This window comes from Strix aluco, chromosome 1 (assembly GCF_031877795.1).
Source record: "Strix aluco isolate bStrAlu1 chromosome 1, bStrAlu1.hap1, whole genome shotgun sequence".
Lineage (NCBI taxonomy): Eukaryota > Metazoa > Chordata > Aves > Strigiformes > Strigidae > Strix > Strix aluco.
This window is the reverse complement of record NC_133931.1, coordinates 117,886,822-117,907,879: the sequence shown is the minus strand read 5'-3', so window position 1 is coordinate 117,907,879 and position 21,058 is coordinate 117,886,822. Positions and strand designations below refer to the sequence as shown.

The following is a 21,058-nucleotide window of genomic DNA, read 5'->3' as shown; positions in this document are numbered from 1 at the left end:
CAGGCCAAACAGAAAGAGACTATTTTGTTCAAAGCACTCCTTGAATTTCCTGCAACTTCACCATGGATTGACTTACACATTTTTCCAAACCTTCCTATTTGTTAGGCCACCAGTTCTTCTTATTTCCCTTGTCTTCAAGTCTCTTCCTCCAGCAGTGTCCCTTCCTACTTTTCTGCTGTATCAATTACTCCTTCCACTGGCAATTTTTTCCTGTAATTGTCTCTTATTTTATTTTCCAATGTCACCCTTTATGCATGTTATGGAAAATTAGAGGTTCTGGTTACGCACAGATTATGAATTGTGAGAAAATAACCCCCCAAAATATATAAAGAAGCCCTCTGCCTTTTACCATCTCCCCCTTTATATTTTTCTCAAGAGCATCCTCTGAAAAGGTGCCTGCTCAAGAGTTGTTTGAGAGAATGAAGATAAAAAGAGAGTGAAGAATCTACAGCTGAATGCTGTAGATTTTATAATAGCTAAAATCTCAAATGTTTATGCAGTTGTAAATATTTCACTGTATTCTCTTTCCTCCATGCCATATGAACAAGCTAGATATCTGATGCCTGCATACCACTCACTGATTTTGTTTTCATTTAAGATAAATATTTAAAAAAAAAATCTATAGTTCAGTGACACATGAGGGAGGGGAGAGTGGTTTTGTTCAAAAGTTGATGCCATAAAGTGGAACAGTATGTGAAGGTGTCAGCTTTTAACAGAAAATGGATCCTCACATGGCAGAGAGAAGAAATACCCATGAGTCTAATCTAATGTATAGTCATTGCTATGAATTAATGGCATTGTGATGGTATGGTGGGATTTTTTTCTCACTAGGAAAGAAAGGTGTATAAACAAAGCCTCAGAGATTAAATAAATATAAAGTAGGTACCAGAGATGCCCACTGTTCTTTCAGGCCCCCTGTCCCCGTGTGAGGTCAGGCTGGTGGGTTAGGGAGACCTGAGAACGCCAGGCTCCACCAGAGCAATTTTGATGATGAGGTCCAGTCTACTTGAATGGCAAGTATGTGTCTGGATTGGAGCAGTTATTAGATAGAAGGAAGGAGCTAGAAGGAAGATTTGATTATCTCTTCTCTTTGAGGAAGCACAGCCAAATTTCGATATTGATTTGGAATTTGGGGATCATTTTATTTGTTTTCCAGTTTCTGACTGCTCTGGCAGAAACTTTGAGCGAAATACTTTGGTTTTGTTTTATTTTTGTCAGCACAATCTGGTGTTTTGTTTTCACCCCTGCCGTATTATCAGGCATGTATTTATCTCTCCAGGGCTAGTCTATTGTAATGTTTGTATCTTAGACCACTTGGAAAATTAAAGCATTGCAGAATGTTGCTACCTGGAACTTACACTGAGAGCAACAAAACAAACGGTTTGTATTTAGTGGTGTTGACTTGCTATAAAGTCCTTAGTATTTTGAAGCCTACTTCAGAGTCTACATTTCTCCTACTGAGATAAAGCCACAGTTATGGACAGCAGAACTGCTTATGCTATCATTCCTCTGGTATTAATATAACTAGGCATTTTCACAGACATTTTTTAAGGGGAATTATTGACTATGGAAATTTGCCAAAACAGGTGAATCACAGAATGCATTTCTTCATGCACTGGTGAAAATAAAGGACACCCATGGAAAAGAGCTGATTATTCTGTTTTTCCATGTGTGATTGGTGTATATATATAGAGAGAATACAGAAGTATTTTTTCAGGTGCTTAATACATCACAGAAATAATAAATTGAGGAAATTACTCACATTAGTAAGCTTTCACATGCTTGGCGCCACATGCTTAACTACACTTAAAGTTTTTTATTCCCAAGCAACCAAAGAAGGAAGTTTATACTGCTCCTCTTGACAACATTACAAAGTTTGCCTTCCTTGCCCTTCTTGCAGTCTTAGGGTTGCACAATTATTGTCAATGAAATGCTAATGAAACTTTTACAACTTTACTAATGAATCTTTTATTCTGTGTGTTTGGTTTGTATCAAGAACTGCTAGTGATGGAAGGTGTTTAGAAATATCTATGCCTGCTGAATAGGCACGAAAATGCCCCTTTCAACAGACAGAAGGAAAACAATTGGACCACTCTGCAGGTACTCCAAGAGCCTCAGCCTTGGCTGAAACACAGATTAGGTGCAATCATTGAGAAGGTGCTCTAGATATAAATACAGTGAACAGCAAACTTTGTAAGCCCCATATGAAAAACTGTGCTGTTGTACAAAATATGTCCCCATTATCTGGCATTTTGAAAGAAGTTTTATTTTTCCTAAACTATGTCAACAGAGCCAGTGATTCAGAGTTCAACTAATCCTTATTTGAATGTTTATGGGGCTCCTGGGTGCCAACATTTTTTAGTTCTAATGTTTAATATTTATTCATGTTGCTTAATCACCAAGAAAATTCCCATTAGAAGGGGAGGCAAAAAACTGTTAGATCGTTTTTGTCTAAACTTCAGCACTCTGAGAATAATTTGTAAAGCTAGTAGTCTATGGGGAGGGGTTTTCTGATATGATATGTTCAATTCCACCTGCATTTTAAAAAATACTCATTGGCCAGATTATCACTAAATCTTGTATAACATGTACAGGGTAAAACTGTCTGAGTTTTCAGGGGCCATAATGAGTCAAAAAATATATTTTGAGGAAACTAGTTTTTTTAAAATTTGGGCTGAATTAGAAAAACATAACATCTACCAAAAATTATGAAATAGTTCAGAATATTGACTATTTCATAGATTCTACAAAATCACTGAACATTTGAAGTCAATTAGATCCTTCCCAAATGAAATGAAGTATCTTTTTTTGACAAGAAAACTTACTAAAATTAAAATCTGGGTTGACCTAAGACAGGTGTTCAGTTTTGATTTAGCAATTTAACCATCAAAATAAAAATAATAATTTATTCTCAAGGCTTTAAAACCTCTCATTTTTGCACTGCTCCCCAATGTTCTGTAGGATAGCCCTTTGACTCATATGAGATACCTTGTATCATAATAAACAAATAAAAAATTAATGCTCAGAATTCATGCTTTAATTCCATTCCTAACAATAAAGTTCTCCAGATATAAAATGGAGACAAGCCACTATTTGTACCAGAAATTCAATTTCTCATGCAGAGGGACTGACAAGTCTCTGTGTCTGAAATCCCAGATGGTTTCTCTGAAAGCTATGACTTGCACTAATCTTAAACAAGAGGAAAGCAGAAAAAAAGTTTAAATTGCAGGGTTTTTTATTCCCAGTGGAATAACTGTAATCGAAATAGCAACAATGATAAATTAGATTCTCTTAGTGCCATGCTGGGCATTGGCTGAACATATACTCTGGAGATGCCAGTTACAGTATGGGATTTACATCATGTTGTAGTGCAGAAAGAAGTTGATACATTTTCTTTAGAAACTAAGTTATTTTCTGCATGCCTATATATATAATTGATATCTGTATTGGGTTTGTGTAGCAAAGTTTTAGTAGTGGGGTGCCACAGGGGTGGTTTCTGTGAGAAACTGCTAGAAGTTGCCCCCCCTCTGTTGTCTAACAGAGACAATGCCAGCTGGCTCCAAGATGGACTCGCCGCTGACCAAGGCCGAGCCCATCGGCGATGGTGGTAGCACCTCTGGGATAACGTATTTAAGAAGGGGGGAAAAACCTGCGCAACTCCAGCAGCAGTTGGGAGAGAGAGGAGAGAGAATGTGTGAGAGCAACAACTCTGCAGACACCAAGGTCAGTGAGGAAGGAGGGGGAGGAGGTGCTCCAGGTGCTGGAGCAGAGATTCCCCTGCAGTCCGTGGTGCAGCCCATGGTGAGGCAGGCTGTGCCCCTGCAGCCCTTGGAGGTTAACGGGGGAGCAGAGATCCACCTGCAGCCCAGGGAGGACCCCACACCGGAGCAGGTGGATGCGCCTGGAGAAGGCTGTGACCCTGTGGGAAACCCACGTTGGAGCAGGCTACTGGCAGGACCTGTGGACCCATGGAGAGGAGCCCATGCTGGAGCAGGTTTGCTGGCGGGACTTGTGACCCCGTGGGGGACCCACACTGGAGCAGTCTGTTCCTGAAGGACTGCAGCCCATGGAAGGGACCCATGCTGGAGAAGTTCATGAAGAACTGCAGCCCGTGGGAAGGACTCATGTTGGAGAAGTTTGTGGAGGACTGTCTCCTGTGGGGGGACCCCATGCTGGAACCGGGGAAGAGGGTGAGGAGTCCTCTCCCTGACGAGGAAGGAGTGGCAGAGACAACGTGTGATGAACTGACTGCAACCCCCATTCCCCGTCCTCCTGCACGGCTTGGGGGGAGAAGGTAGAGAAATCGGGAGTGAAGTTGAGCCCAGGAAGAAGGGAGGGGTGGGGGGAAGGTGTTTTAAGATTCGGTTTTATTTCTCATTATCCTACTCTGCTTTGATTCATATAAATTAAACGGATTTCCCCAAGTTGAGTCTTTTGCCCATGACAGTAATTGCTAAGTGATCTCTCCCTGTCCTTATTTCAACCCACGAGCCTTTTGTTATGTTTTCTCTCCCCTGTCCAGCTGAAGAGGGGGAGTGATACAGAAGCTTTGGTGGGCACCTGGTGTCCAGCAAGGGTCAACCCACCCCAATATCTTTTGCTCAGACATCTTCCTAGATTAGTCCACGATGGGGCCTAACTTGCAAAGTCCTCATTATTACAGATTCATTACTGCTATGCCTGGAACCCTCTTCCCAATCTCTTTTTACAGTGACGTTTCTATTCGCTACTTGAGAATTCAAGCTTACTTACAAATCAGAGCTGTACACCCGTCAACACTTGAGGGTAGACCTCACTCTCTACCAGTCTTCCTTACTCAGTCCCAGCTTTGCTTTTTCTTCATTCTTGTTATGACATGACTGATGAGTCTTTTTGTAACTAGCTCTTCTAAATGGTATGCAAGGTAAATTGTGAAGTATCCCCCATTATCTGCTCTAAAGAGAAGTAGATGGTCTTGCTGCACTTATGATAGTTTAGTAGGTTTTCCTTTACTTTCAGCCCCCTGTACTTTCCTAGGAGTGGAGCAGGAAGGAGAAATATGTCCTGCATATGTCCTTAAATTGGGTGGTGACTGCTCCTTACAGATACCCATATTCTTTGGCTACCATTTTAGAAATTTCACCTTGTCTTTTTTATTGTGGTTTCTTTTGTAGGGGAAAACTCTTTCAAAGGGATTTAGTGAAGGCTTTGTGTAGGACAGAAAGAATGGGAGAATAAACTTGTTTCCTTATCTTACAAAGAGCAGGTCAGTTGCATTGAAGCAATAGTCTGGAATTTCCAAAAGGAAGGTAGAGTAGGGTGTAGTCCTCTTCTGTGCCTTGAAGCTCCAGAGCAATTTTATCTTGCCAAAGCATGATACTCTCAGTTGTGCCTGCACAGCTTGACTGAGCCCTGACATTCCAGGTTGCTCTAAGAAGGGAATCTGTCCTTGTTTAATATGTTAAATGTTGTGCCCTCTGTATTCTTCTATAATTGACCAAGTTTTAAGAGGGTCTTTGTGAACCAGAAAAAAAAAAAAAAAAAAAAAGGATAGGAAAATATCAGCAAGCAACAAGGAGGAGTTTAGACTGGAAGTCTGCACAGCTAGGATTTATGAAATGTAGTTAATAATACTACATCATGTATGAACATGTTGTTGACTGACTGGCCTCCCTGGATCTGAGTAATATTCTGTTTGTACCAGACACTACTGTTCTTCTGGACTAGTGAGAATGCCTTTCTGCAGTCACTGTGAAAAATAAAACATGCCAAATAATTACAGTAATGATGCAAAGAGCTGGGGATGCAATGTAAAATTTCGTATTAAATCAGAGTCAAAAGTGCCTCTTGGCCTGGCCTGCTAATGTTTTCTACAACCATAAAATTTGGCTGCAATTGTGCAATACAATACTGGTGAGAAAATGCAAAGATTATTACCATGCTCTCTTAAAAGACAGATCCTAAAGCTGGACAACTAAGGTATGTAAAGCAATGACAATTTATTTCCCTAACTAGCTGAGAAACACAAAAATATAGAAACACACCCCCCTAGACCCCTGTGATTATGAAAAGGAGAGAGACATGTCTATGTAAATGGTGGAGAAATCCTAAAATGTTTCACCTGGCAAATGTCCCAAAAGAGGAGGGCCCAGAAACCATTTTTCCTTGTCTGCCTCTTGGCAGGAGGTTTGCCGACTTTCATTTTGCACCATGGAGATTATACTTCTTCATTTTAGTGGAGGCCACAAGGCAGCCGTGCCGATAAAAACAAACAAATGTCAACCTCATCCTCTTGATGTACCCCACAAGGCGCACACAAATTAGTAATCAGAGTAATGAGTTCAAGGTCCCCAAGGTCCTTCTGACCTTTCTATCCCCTTTCTCTGGCCTCTCCTATGGTTCAGACAGCTAGAGTCCAAGTTTTCTCCCCGCCCTCATCTACACATTTTGTAACACACAGAAATTCACCCCAAAACGTACTGTTACATTTCCTCCCAAAGCCAATGACCTTAGAAAACAGACTTAAAAATATAGAAAGCTTGCCTGCTGAAGATCTTTTTTGCCTTTTCTATGCACATGCACATAAAGGCATACATGGTGCTTTCTGGATGACAGAGTGATCCTGAAGGACACACAGGTTTTCAGGAAGAGCTTGGTAGCTTCAGGCAGAAACGATCTACAGCTGTACTCCCTCCATCAACTCTTCTCTGCTTTGCCTGCAATGATTGTGTTACTGTCTCAGTAGATCTAGACAGTTCATGTAAGTAACCAAAAAAAAGTATTTTTTTCCTGGTAAAGTTGAGTAAACTCAATTTTGTGCTTTACTGAACCATTTAAAGTTACAGAAGTCTTAGAGATCTTGCTGGTGTGATTGTTGCCTAAAGACCATCTCTCTTAACAGTCTGGTGTTTGCCTTAAATGTGCTATCAATTTGAAGGAAAATACTTGCCTATTATCTTGAAGATACACTCTCTTGAGTCCAGAAGTGCTTGTCAACCTCCTAGTAGTACACTATGATATACCTTTTTATCTATGCTTGTTTCAACAGTATATGGCATATTGAAAAATATGGAGTTGATATTTGATAGTGGTGGTGGAGGGGCCTGTGGAGTTACTGTGAAATACTGTAGCTAAATACAGTGTGCCAAAAATAATGTAATTTTGTATAGCTACGTATTGGTGGCATAAACACAGAAAGGTGCAATTGCTTCATCTCCTCCCTGGTTTACTTTGCAATCTCACTCGCATAGTAATATTTGCTGATGTGAACTCTCTTTCCAGATCTACCAGGAATTTGACATGAAAGTTGCTATAATGAGCTGATGATGACAAGTTTAGCGGAACAGTATAAACTGAAGTAACTGGTTCATCAGCATTTTTGTTTTATATTATTATTGATGAAGACTGATTAAAAGAGGAATGTCCTTTGAGTTATTCACATATGCTATGTTCAGAAATGAATATTTATTCTTTTTAGTGTATATACTGGATTGCCTAACTGTCTACAGACACAAACAACCACACTTTAATTTTTCTTATAGGAATAGAAAGGGGATTTGAGGAAAAAAAATGGAGAGGCCAAAGATAATGTAGTTGGTCACACCCAGAGAGTAGTGGTCAATGGCTCAATGTCTGGATGGACACAAATGTTGAATGGTGTCCCTCGGGGGTCCATATCGGGACCAGTGTTATTTAAAATCTTTATTAATGACGTGTTGGGATCAAGTGCACCATGAATGAGTTTACAGATGACACCAAGCTGAGTGGTGCAGTTGACATGCCTGAGGGATGGGATACCATCCAGAGGGACATGGACAAGGTCAAGAAGTGGGCCCACATGTACCTCATGAAGTTAAACAAGGCCAAGTACAAGGTCCTGCACATGGGTTGGAGCAACCCTCAATATCAGTACAAGCATGGGGATGAAGGGATTGAGAGCAGTCCTGTGGAGAAGGACTTGGGGGTACTGGTGGATGAAAAACTGTACATGACCCAGAAATGTGTACTTGCAGGCCAAAGAGCCAACTGTATCCTGGGCTGCAACAAAAGAAGTATGACCAGCAGGTCAGGGGAGGTGATTCTGCCCCTCTACTCTGCTCTGGTGAGACCCTACCTGTAGTACTGTGTGCAGGTCTGGAGTCCTCAGTACAGATAAGACATGGATCTGTTGGAGCAGGTCCAGAGGAGGGCTATGAAGATGATCAAAGAGAAGGAGCACCTCTCCTATGAAGAAAGGCTGAGAGAGTTGGGATTGTTTAGCCTAGAGAAGGCTCCGGGGAGACCTTATTGCAGCCCTTCAATACTTAAAGGGGGCTTATAAGAAAGATGGGGACAGACTTTTGTAGGGCCTATAATGATAGGACACAGGGTAATGGTTTTAAACTCAAAGAGGGTAGATTCAGACTAGATATAAGAAATAAATTTTTTTATGATGGAGGTGGTGAAACACTGGAACAGCTTGCCCAGAGAGGTTGTAGATGCCCCTTCCCTGGAAACATTAGAGATCAGGTTGGATGGGGCTCTGAGCCACTTGCTCTAGTTGAAGATGTCCCTGCTCATTGCAGGCGAGTTGAACTAGATGACCTTTAAAGGTTCTTTCCAACCCAAATCATTCTATGTTTGTATGATTCTATGATTCTAGTTCAAAAAGACATTTCTGAGTCACCGTCTGTCTACATTTTTGCCTGTAGTGTGGCCTTATAAGAACAGATATGTAAAGTGAAATAGGGGGTGCAAAGGATCCATGTCCACACCATGATTTTCATGGGGATTTATTTCAAGCCAGTTTTAATCTGAACTGGTGTACTGAATCACCTTCAGGTGTGATTAGGTATGATTCTGGAACGTACCTTCACATTTAATTTTATCCCCAAAGAATCCAGATTGCTCTTGCTGATGGGATCACTCACTGATACGAACCAGTTTTGATGATTTTCAACCATTTGCTTTAAAAGACACCATTTATCTGAACTAAACCAAGAATTGGACACACCCATGAAGAGGTATATAATATAGCAACATATTTGTGGTTTTACTCTGGCCAGCAACTAAGCCCCACCCAGCCTCTGGCTCACTCCCCCCTGGTAGGATGGGGGAAAGAATCAGAAGAGTAAAAGTGAGAAAACTCCTGGGTTGAGATAAAGACAGTTTAATAGGTAAAGCAAAAGCCATGCACGCAAGCAGAGCAAAACAAGGAATTCATTCACTGCTTCCCATGGGCAGGCAGGTGTTCAGCTATCTCCAGGAAAGCAGGGCTTGGTTACTTGGGAAGACAAACACCATCACTCCGAATGTCCCCCACTTCCTTCTTCTTCCCCCAGCTTTATCTGCTGAGCATGATGACATATGGTATGGGATATCCCTTTGGTCAGCTGGGGTCAGCTGTCTTGAGGTGGCCCCTCCCAACTCCTTGTGCACCCAGAGCCTCCTTGCTGGAGAAGCAGAAAAGGCCTTGACCCTGTGTACGCACTTCTCAGCGGTAACTAAAACATCCCTGTGTTATCAACACCGTTTCCAGCACAAAGTAGCCCCATACTAGCTGCCATGAAGAAATTTAACTCTATCCCAGCCAAAACCAACACAAACATATATACATATGTTGTGCATATAGCAACACTTATACATGTGTTGTGTATGCAGCAACACAGAGTATGTTCACATTACACATTTATCCTGTGCCTGACCTTGGACTTATATCCTAATGATCCTTGTGGCCCACTGTGTTTGGATTAGGACACTGTTTTTATTTGCTGTCTTCTTGTTGGGGCTGAATCTGGTTTGTGAAGAAGCTGTGCAATCTCTACTCCAGTAGAGAAGATCTAATAGATATATTTCAACCACAGGTTGAAAGACAACTTAATCAAGCAGATATCCATTTCATCTGACAGGCAGCAATTAGTACCATAGCCTCTTAATGGTCAGTTGGTTGCAATTTTTGTGTGGTTTACTGTTGCGCTCCAGGTGGGAGACAGCTCAGGCTCCCTGGGGGGAATGGGCTGCCTTCTGACATCTTACCCTTAGATTTTCCAGGGGTGTCCAAAGACAGTAAAAGGCACTAGAGCAAAAGAAAAGGGATTTAATCAATCACCCATAAGTGTAGACTTATGCATGTAACTAAATTACAGAAAAAATGTACCAAAAATGAAAGAAAGCTTCCTTGAGACTTCTCTCTCCCTTCCTAACTTTTGTTAGCACTGGCTGACCAGTCAGAACTGGGAAGGTTTCAGTAACTAAAACAAAAAGCATTCAAAATGTAGGATCTATTTGCAACTGTCACCTTCATTTTGAACTTTGACAAATAATCTCAGTTTACTCTGCTATTACTATTCTATTTATGAATTTTATTTAAAATTATAACATACCAAGCTTTGATACTCCCCAGCAGAGAACTTTTATGATACAACCTGTATGATAAATGATGTCATATATATATCCAGATCTTTTTGTCTCCTACAGAATGTCCCTCTACAGCTGGTAAGATGTTCCCCAAATAATAATAATATAATGGACACAAAGAGTTAAAACTCCAGTGTTGGTAAATAGTTCAACATCCCACTAAGCATCCGAAGCTATGACTTATCACAAACTTATTGTGTATTGCTACTATGGAGATTTTTAATGTAGCAGATGTGGTTAATTATTACAGGAAGCTGAAGAATTTTATATGAAGTTTTTGCAGGCTGCTAAATGAAATTAATGATTTTCTGATTATCTGTTTTCAGTTAATAAATTGGATAAAACTTCAGGGAGTCTATAAAAGAAAGCTGAATTTGAGAGGGTTTATATTAATCATGATGGGAGAGCTACAGTTGCTGGTCATTTCTGTTACAATGGATGATAATCAGTAATTTAGGAATAATCTGGTTGAAACAGGAGAGAGAAAATATGAATTTATGTCTACAATATGATTACCTGAACTTTCATATTATCTTAAAGCTTTGTAATTCTTGTTAAAAAAAAAAAAAAAGCAAAATGGTTCTTTTAATTATAGTAAAAACTCTGATAGTAGTAGAAGAGTTTAAGGACTCTTTACTTGTAAGTAAGAGTTTAGCTTACGTGCATAATATTGTATTGCTATTCAAATTATAGAAGGATTGGAACATCTTAAAACTATAATATTAAAACTACCTCCAAAACTGCCTATTGAAAACAAAACTTTCGGAGAAGTTATATTTATTTAAGGTTCCAATATTTTTGTGAGGATAGACATGGTATTTTCAAAAATGCTGCAGAATATTATCCAAAACATTGGTCTTCCACCTAAACACGAAAAACTCATCCAAACATGTTTTTATCTCTATTTTACATTTTTTCCAGGTTTGAGACAGTTTGTGTTTTAAGTCCTAATTTAACATCAGTTTTCTAAACTAACTGAAATATATTCCTGTAGAACTACATATAGCAGAACATTGTTTCTTTCACAGAGCATTGTGCTTCAATATCGCAACACATGTAGGCTGAAATGTACTTCTCCCATCATAAATCTTGATTATCAAAACATTTTGTTTTGAGATCACCCCCAAAGACTGAAGGAATAGCATTTATGTCCTTATTTAGAAGGTGAACTGTGTTATGTGGGGACTGCCCCTTTGTGGGTGTTTGTACAAGGCCTGTGCTGGGGACAGTATTGGTTTCAATAAAAGAAGGCTGCCTTTTAGATCTCTTTCCAGTGCCTCTGTCACAGCTCATGCGGCACCTTTGCATCTCTGTGCTTGTTGAGGGTGATCCATTATTCCACCCATCCCATTAATTCCCCCAGCTCCGATTAACTTGGTGAGCTACTTGGTGCCAATACCTCTTTAGATTGTGTTTGTTTGTAGGTATGTTATGCAGTCAAACCATTGAAATAAATCAGTGCTTTATTACAGACTTTATTTCAAGCTAAGAAACATCTCATTAGTACATTAATGTTCCTTAGCAGGAGTGAACCATAGAATGTAGATCCTGAGTTGAGGAGCAGTCAATGATTTAGCTGAATGCATGTCAGGAATGATAGGAATCACCAAGTGTAGCTGCTGTATATCAAAAAATGCCTGTAGCCAAAAGTCTTAGAGTAAAAGTTCAAAATTGACTAGAAGTTGGTGAGAGAAGGTTAGTTTTTCTATTTTTCTATTGGGAAAAATATACTAAATATGTTATAGAAGTCAAAAGCTTGCAAATCAATAGTTAACTTTTAAATCAGTCCAAACATGGGGAAAAGCCAGTGGACAGATCAGAAAAAAATATTATTGTGTTCACTATGAAGAGATGAGTGGTCTAGCTTTACTGGTTTCAGTGGATCTAGTATATAAGACATATAATTTAACTAGCAAAGAACAGGGTGAATTGGCCTTTTTGTAATGTAAATAGAATCCTTATCCATCTGATTGTAGTTCTGGACAGTAACATATTCCCCCAAGTTAATAAGCTAAACATAACTATTGATGTAATAGATCACAAAACCCAATGTTCACTTTTTAACTTCACAAGAAAAAGGGATGGAAGCCATGGTGAGCCAGAAAAAGTCCCAGTGCAATCAAGGACCTTGTGTCAATACGCTGATGTAGGAGTTCAGTTAAGTAGGAGTGAAAAAGTCAATTGTTTTTCACAAAAGCGTGGTCCGATGTATCCAGATAATGCTTTGCTGGCCTCCTCAATTAACTGTATTTTGTGCTGTTTCCATTTTGGTTTTCAGTCTTCCCATTGTGATCTGAATCACTGACAGACATTGGGAAAAGCTGAATGGGACACCAGACCTGTTGGACAGGTATTCTAGAGTAAAATTGTCTCCCATTCAAACCAGAGATCAGTTCTTTCTGCTACTGCAGTCTTCCTTTGTAAAAGAAAAAATCTCACCTTGACTCCTTCTGCCTCATGTTCCCCCACTGAAGCTGGAGACCCTGTTGCCTGTCTGCCTTACAAGGCAACTAAAGGCATTAGACTACAAATACTGTCAGTTGCTGACTTCTATAGCAAAGAGGATTTAAGACATAGACAGTACATCACATCAGCAAAGTAATTTGTGCTAGAATGAAGGAAATCTGAAACCAGATTCATAGCTGCTGCTACAAGAGAAAATACCTCCCTTGACTGCTAAAGAAACACGTGTCCTTTTGTTGTTGGAGGATGTAGCCCGCAACCTGGGTCAGGGGTTTATGTGGATCCCATGTAACAGGAAGGATGAGAAGAACGCGTATCCCTTGCAAAGTAATTACATTCTAGAGAAATCCAGACAGCATCCCATCACCAAAAGCAGTATTAGCTCATGGTCAGAGCTTCGACACCTTGGCCAGAAATGTTCATTTGATTCCTGTTGCCTACCTCAAGAGTGGGTACTCTTAATTACTGAACTAGTGGGTAGGGGGAATGTAGGGAGGAAGGGACCATTTTTACGTTGCTGATTGGGAAAATGCACTTGAGAACACATCTCCAGTCAGCCTGGTAAATACTAGTTTGTGAGTTGACAAGATTTGTCACGTGCCTAGTGTTCAAGAGATTTGGTGGTGAACGTGTTCGGAAATAGGCTTCTAAGCAAAAAGAAACATTATGACAGTCTGGGTGCCTATGGACCACAGCTCGAATGTTAGGCAGTTACATCTTAGAGTAGGAGTTTTGATAAAGTCCTTTTGCTGAGGTTTATGGATTTGATTCTAGATTAACTGATAGTGTTGCATATTTGCTAATGTAGTATAGTATCAGCATGTTGTACTTAAAGATATATGTAACATATGCAATGCCAGTACTATATATATCAATAATATTATATATAAGGTTATAGATATAGATATATAGATATAGAAGACAAATAAGACAGATTCAAAGATGGCAGCCAAGCACATCTATTCAAATAGTTTGAAGAATTTAGCTAAGTATAGTGAAAATAATCAAAACAATTTATGTATGTGTCAGCTCATGGCTGCACTTGAAACACCCAGTGTATGGGGCAACTGGACTCAACACTACCTTTTGTTTCTGCAAGTAATCATTTGTTTCAAATCAATCATATTTAACCACTGAAGAGGTATTAGTATGAACAGATGGAAACGTGGGAAACACAGGCTACCAAAAGACTTGAAACAGGGAAATGGTTATTCTTCTAGTGAAGAAATAAGAATTAACATTGGTCAAGCTACTTTTATAGTCAGGCATGGTGGAATATATTACAATAAAATTAACATGGAAAAGGCAGAAGATTTCTCCTTCTTCCTTCTTTCTTTACCAGAGAGGAAATTAACGATTTTCACAAACTAGCAAAAAAAATACTGGGCCATTCATATTTTAATGTAAAAAAAATCAAGGCTGGATGCTTCCCTGACATTCCTTTTAATCAAAGAGAGAGAACTGTGTCTAGTATGGGGTAATATTTTACAGCAGTCTTGGTATAACGATTCTTTCTGTCCTTAGAAGTCCTTGAATTTACCATCTACTGTTTTTTTTTTTTCTTCTTTTTTTCTTGAATTCGCTAATAACCTAGAACCTCTCACTCTTTAGTGAAATGGGAAAAACCCTGAAGAAACTGGACTCTTTTGACATGAAATTAACACATGGGCTTATTTCAGCAGCTCCTGTATGAGATAATTCTTTTTTAGCCACAGTTCTGAGACAAAATACGCTCTTGTCTAATTGCTAGAGCATTTACCCTAGAGATGCTGGTTCAGATTCCCTTATGTGAAATAGAAAATATCCCCAGTTTCACAGTGCAAGCAAGTGTACTAGCCACTAAGTTAGAGAAATAAGAGAATTTACCTTTCCAGTTTTTATGAGAGAACACTGACCAGCCATACTAACTCTTGGTGAATCTAGGTGAAGTCAAAATCATTCCTTCAGTTCCAGACAATAGTACCTCTTTTCCAAAGATTACTCTGTTTTTGCAAGAGATCTGAGATTATTATTGTTTTTTAAATCAGCTTTTGTGTATCACATCTTTAGGGCAAATCTGCATGGCCAGATAGGTACAGAGAAGCTCCTTTTCTCACATCCCAATTTGATCAGATATTTGCTAGCTCTAGTATAGGATGTGAACATCTATCTTACAGACATATTCTTCAGAATGACAGAAATGAGATGCACAGCTAGCATATTGTCCCTCCTCAGGGTAGGAAGAGGCTGACTTTTTTTCTACCTGCATGTATTCACATACACATCTGCTTAGATATCTAACTGTTCTCATCCATCACATATGGAAAACATGTGCTTATTTTGACATGGTAGACTCCATTCTACCATGGTGGTAGAACTTCTAACAGTTAGATCTTAAAATGTTCTCTATTGAATAGCTGTGATTCTTCTGAAGAAGCAGGGTTAGCTTTTCAATGATGTTAAAAGGGCTACTCAATTTCCTCTCGGAAGCAGGATTATGATGAGCAGGTTTTTTGAGGTCATGGGTGAATGCTCTTCACAGAATAATAACGGCAAGATATCTTCTACCTTGTGAAAAATCAGGTGTACAACACAGGCTGGGACTGATTCAGTAAAATTCCAGCCTAGTGTATGTCAGAAAAGAGGAAAGGACAGATCTCAGCAGGATTTCTGTAACTTAGCCAAATTTCATTAAATTAATTGATGGATAACTCCTAAGTGATCAATTTAGCCAGTTTGTTAAATTAATTATCGGCAGAAAGCATATAATATCAAAATTTTTACAGGCAGTTTAGATCAAATTCTTTACAAATGTACAGTCGTGCATAAATCAGAATCCTTGCAAAGAGCCAAACTGTGCCATTCAAGGGAAGTGTGTGCCAACACAGGGTCTCCAGCTGGACAGTGGGAAGGTCTTCTGATGTTGCAGTGAATTGCTTTCCAGCTGGAGCACAGAAGGAAAAGTCAACCTGTTACTGCTTATGGCTCCTGATCAGGATTCCCCTGGGGGGCTATGACTACATGTTATCCTCCAGAGTGAACTTAAAAATTTGTTTCTCACATATACTCTTTTTCCTGGGATGTCCAGGCTAACTAACATTTTCAGAAGTCTTTTTTCTGCTTTAAATCCTTTTCTCCTGAATTTAAGCTATCAGTAAAAGAAGGTAGTCATTATAGAACATAATTTGCTATTCTGTGGTATTTTTCACAGAAGGAATATATTTTTATAGCATTGTTCTTTGACATACCGCTCCTCCAAAGTGCGTGTAGAAAAAGAAAAAAAGGCTTAGTCTTGTAAAATGTTGATCAGTGTTTCCTCTGTGAAGTAGATGAAGCTATCTGTTTGAATATGGACTGCTTGCAGGGTCTACTCTTGAACATGTATACTCTCTATCTTCAGTTCACAGTTGGACTGCAGAGTAATGGCTACTTCTTGAGTAAAAGGCTTTTAAGAACTGAAATTTATCTCAGCACAGAAAAGACCAGTTAGAACCCCTGAGTTTTCCAAACAAAGAAACCATTTTACTTGCCTCCATTTTCCAGTTTTGAGTATGTATTCTTTCTTAACGTTAACTTGCTCTAGCAAGAAGTGTTTTTTGCCTGAAAGCAAGCCTTGCTCTGTTTCTAGGGTTACCAGAGTAATATTTAGGAAAAAAAAGAAAAAAATGTAGCAAACGGCAGACCATACCAGTACTCAAAAGTTTCCAGGTCTGTTTTGCAATACAGAACCCAAGGGTTTTTGATAGGGTCTAAATTTGGCAAAATCAGCTTTCCCATCCCTCCCTAACTTTATTTTCTGTCCTCTGACTATTTTTACTCCAAGTTTCCCTCTGTCTCTGTGGATATAGAGAAAAGATCTATGGATAGGAGTCTGGGAATAGGATAAGAAAACTTCCTGCAAAAATTTAATGTTGTTACGTTGAAAACAAAACCAAGAACATAACACTGGAAATGAATATATATCAGTATAAATGTATGGGGACTCTATAATCCATTCATTCATGTTAATGAATAGGTCAAGTATGTTGTCTAATTCACAGACAAAACAAGAGCCTGTGGTCTCATCTGTATTTCTTTAGTGCATGCAATGTTTTGCTGCTATGCATAAGTCCATTAGGAAATGGGTAAAGATCTTATTCCTGTGCAGAAGTAATAAAATTGATGTTAGCTATCTCACGTAGCTTCAGCTACATGTGTTCAGGCTGGTGAGCTTTATAGATCTCATTTGTAGGCAACCACCATCTCATTCAAACTAAATATATGAAGCTGAGGAAGGTAGTCACACCATTTCTTTAAGAATTTAGGTGCATAAGTCACATGTGTAGGCTTCCCCACTCTCTGTGACAGCAATGAAAAGCAGTAAGAGGCAGTTAAGTACACACAGTTATTTAAATCAGGTACTTACTTAATGCCTAATTTAAACAGCTTTGTTGTAATTCCTGGAGGCACCCAACTGTCTTCCATTATCTTAAATGAAAATTGAGGATCTGAATCTCTTCATTAAGGTGTAAACATGAAGTTAGAAAGGATAGTCCCCTTTTCCAGTTAGTCCCCTTTTGCACTAGATTAGTACTTTGGAGATGTGTTTTTTGCTGAGTGCTGTGGCTTCCTACAGTACTGTACCATTCAAGCTACTATGCAGTAATTGTTGGTTTCTTTAAAAAGGTGGGTTTTTTTTAAAATAACATCATTATTGGCACTGGCATTTAAAAAATCTACCAAGTTTCATGAGATGATAAAAAAAGGTGATGAAAATCAGAGTGCATGGCCACTTGCATAAAGTTTCTTTGTCCAGCAGGACTATACTTTGACTTGACTTGAATATAAAATGTACAGAAATATCTGCAAGGCCTTAGGCTCTTCCATGTGGTTCTAAATGCAAATTAAGATCAAAACATCTGTGTGCTATTTTTTATTTTATTGAAAAGATACATACTGTATTCATAACAAAATGAATGGTTTTCAGCATAAAGTTGGAGAAATACTTTGTCTCTTCTTAGCAGTATGCTGATACTGTTTTCCACATTATTTCTACCAATGTTTGGAAACATGAATTGGAAGAAATAGATGTATTTATTGTGTGATATTACCTGAAAGTTTTTAGACTTCAAAAGAAAATGTTATCAACAGCTTTTACCTTCATACAAATTTGAAAATAGTTTCAACTGATGTAGATTGTTTTAAAAATTTCTGCTGACATTAGGACTTGTTTAAAAATCTTAGTTTTTTTCACTGAAAGATATGCAGGAAATCCATCACTACTCAGTATCTCTGTAGGATTGTTTCTTGACTGGAGGCAAGTCTCCAGCTGCTGTGAGATTTAATAACACCCTAGTTATGATATCATCAAATAGCAAAACCTTATGGACAGCTGGAACAATTTTTACACTAATGCTGTAATTAGATACATAGAATTGTCTTGGTACAGAAAATTACTTAAGGCTCAGGCAAAATACAATGTACCACTTACTAGCCAAAGGTCAAAGAACTTGCTTCCAAATCTGCCAGCCTGTTCTTTAGATGAATTGTCTGGGAATGCTGGGTCCTGGATAGTTTCACTCAAGTCAGAACTACAGTTTCCAACTGAAATGATTTTTTCTTGCCGTGCCACCATGCTTATACCATAGCCCAGTAGTTCAGTGTTGTTCTTCTAGATGGAAATCTTTGCCTTAGTTTGGATCCATTTCATTACAGACACTTTAAGATGTTTTCTTTTTCTGAAAACAAATAAAAATATTTCACAAGAAAGTGCATGCAGAAACATGAGCTTGTGACCAGAAAGATTAAAAGCGCATCTACGTGTCTGGGTTGATTATACCCATTTGATATGCAGACTTGCTCACTCCATAAGCTCCATATCAAAAGAGTACAGGATGAAGCCCTTGCAAGTAGGTCATGCATCTCAAAGACTGCCATTTGGCTGGTTTGGTTCATTAGTTATTGAATTATTGATGGTTCTTAGAATCATAGAATGGCTTGGGTTGTAAGGGACTTTAAAGATCACCTAGTCCCAACACCCCTGCCATGAACAGGGATACCTCCCACTAGACCAGGTTGCTCAAAGCCCCATCCAACCTGGTCTTCTTCATATACTTTTGATAAAAGTGTATTGGTTCAGACTGACTAAAGGTGCCATTTGGAATGTGAATTCTTTCAAGACCAAAATGGTGTTATATAGCACTACTATTGACAAAACTGAATTTGGCACACAGATAAGATTGAATCAGAACTCCTTGAATGATTTGAAAAACTGAAGATGTAAAACTTGGCAAAATTGTAAATTTTTTAGGAATTATATCTATAAGTGTTTAATAAAAGAATAGATTCTAAATCTGTTCTAAATTCCGAAGAACAGACCTGCCTGTGATGTTAGCCTGAGTTTTTAACTGCTACACTAATCAGAAAGGAAACTATTCAAGCTTTTTATGAACCGCAGTATTATTTTTACTTTGTCAATAGCTACTTGAATGAATGTGAAATGAGTTAAAGTGATTTGGCTGAGATTCAGTAATGCATGGGAAATACTTAAGATGCAATCAAGAAGACCGCAATCAAAATGAATCCAAGTAAAATAAATACCCATCCCTCTAAGTGGCAGAAAATATAGTAAAATAGTGAAGAAAAATATAAGTGCAAAGATTAATAGGGGGCCCTTAGATAGCTAATTTCTTTGTGCAAGGTGTTGTACTCAGACTGCTGATTGAAGTCTAAAATGTAGAAGCATTTTAAAATTGATCTTTGTTTCTCTCTGAATAGAGAAAAAACAACTCCCTTCCAAATTAAGTATCAATTTTCCAGAAGATAGAGAACAGGGAGATAGAAGTGAAAGTGGTTGATTTCACAAAAGATAAATCAAAGAATGGCACCAAGAGGTGATTAGTTAAGTTTAGACGGTAACTAGGTATGTTTCTGAAGGACTGCACTGAGAAACAAAGTGAAATTACAATGAAAAATAAAAGTACATAAAGCACAGAAAAATTTGGCAGATATCCCTTCTTCTACTGTGCACACAACCTGATGAATTTGTGATGTTCCTAAAGTCTTGAGCAACATTTGGGGTTCAAGGAGGTTCCTCAAGTCTTCATGAATTCTTCATCAACCTCTTAAATCTACTCTATCTCCCACATGGTATCCCACCATTGAGATCATGACAGATTTCTGAGTAAATCCTGCCTTATTTGTGTCTCCCAGTGCCAGAAAAAATGCTTCTGAGAAACTGACAGACTGGGAAGAGCTGGTGGCCCTGGATATTAAAGGGAGAGTTTATATATGGATATGAAGCTGGACATCCTGGGTGGAAAACTCGGTGCCATAAACCCCAAGTATCGTGGTTCGATATCTGACAGCTGCATAATATCCTGGCAGTTTTTTACTCTCCTAACCTACCAGCTGTCCAACTAAAAATGGAAATGATTTTTGTTCCTGAAAGACTAACTGATTGACAGAAAATGCAGGAAGGAGTAGTAGGCCCCCCCTGTGACTGTGGCACCCCTAAAGCAATGAGAAGGAAAGTGATGAGATCACAGGGATACTGCCTCTGCTGGTATCAGGGAGATTTCTCTTACCCAAAAGGTTGAGATGCATGCCTAGGCATGGGAGACAACTGGGCTATGATTTTTATTGAAATTAAAGAAGAAATGTGCTACCCCAAAGAGTATATATTTTTCTGATGTGTAACCCAGAAATACATGGTATACTGGATTATATATGTTCACCATATAGCAAGCAATCCGAGATCTCTGACACAGTGTATGTGTATATTAGTTTCGGGAGGGTAAAGATATAAACTCACTGGAGTCTCTGATTTCCCTAGGTAATAAAGTTATTTGGGGAATATTAGTTGACAGCTACACCCACTTGCAGTCATCAGTTCTGCAAGGGCTGGTACAGAAGTTTAAAATGCCAGTATTCATCTCTTTCTCTCCCCTAAGTCTTCATTATAATGTATCTCACTATTTTTTAGAAACTTTCAGTCTACTTTTTGGCAGATGTGACAGGCGGCTGTAACATTGATATCATCAGTGTTGTTCATCCTACTTCTTCTCACAATGATTCTTAGCACATATTAATTAACAGAAATAAGAAAGGTGCAATCAATTTATTTAATGTAGTTAATTAAAAAGAACTTGGAAGCTGCTATCAGATAAAATTTGGTTTGTGCAATTTCATTTCTACAAATTTTAATGAAAATCTTTTCTTTTTTTTAACATAAATGTGCTTTTCTTTCATTAACTGAAATATT

General features: G+C 38.7%; 1 long non-coding RNA gene across 1 annotated transcript in view; it reads right to left on the bottom strand.

Moving 5' to 3' along the window:
- LOC141926448 (uncharacterized) overlaps positions 1-21,058 on the bottom strand; it is an 84,392-nt gene that overhangs the window by 5,917 nt on the left and 57,417 nt on the right. The window lies entirely within an intron of this gene.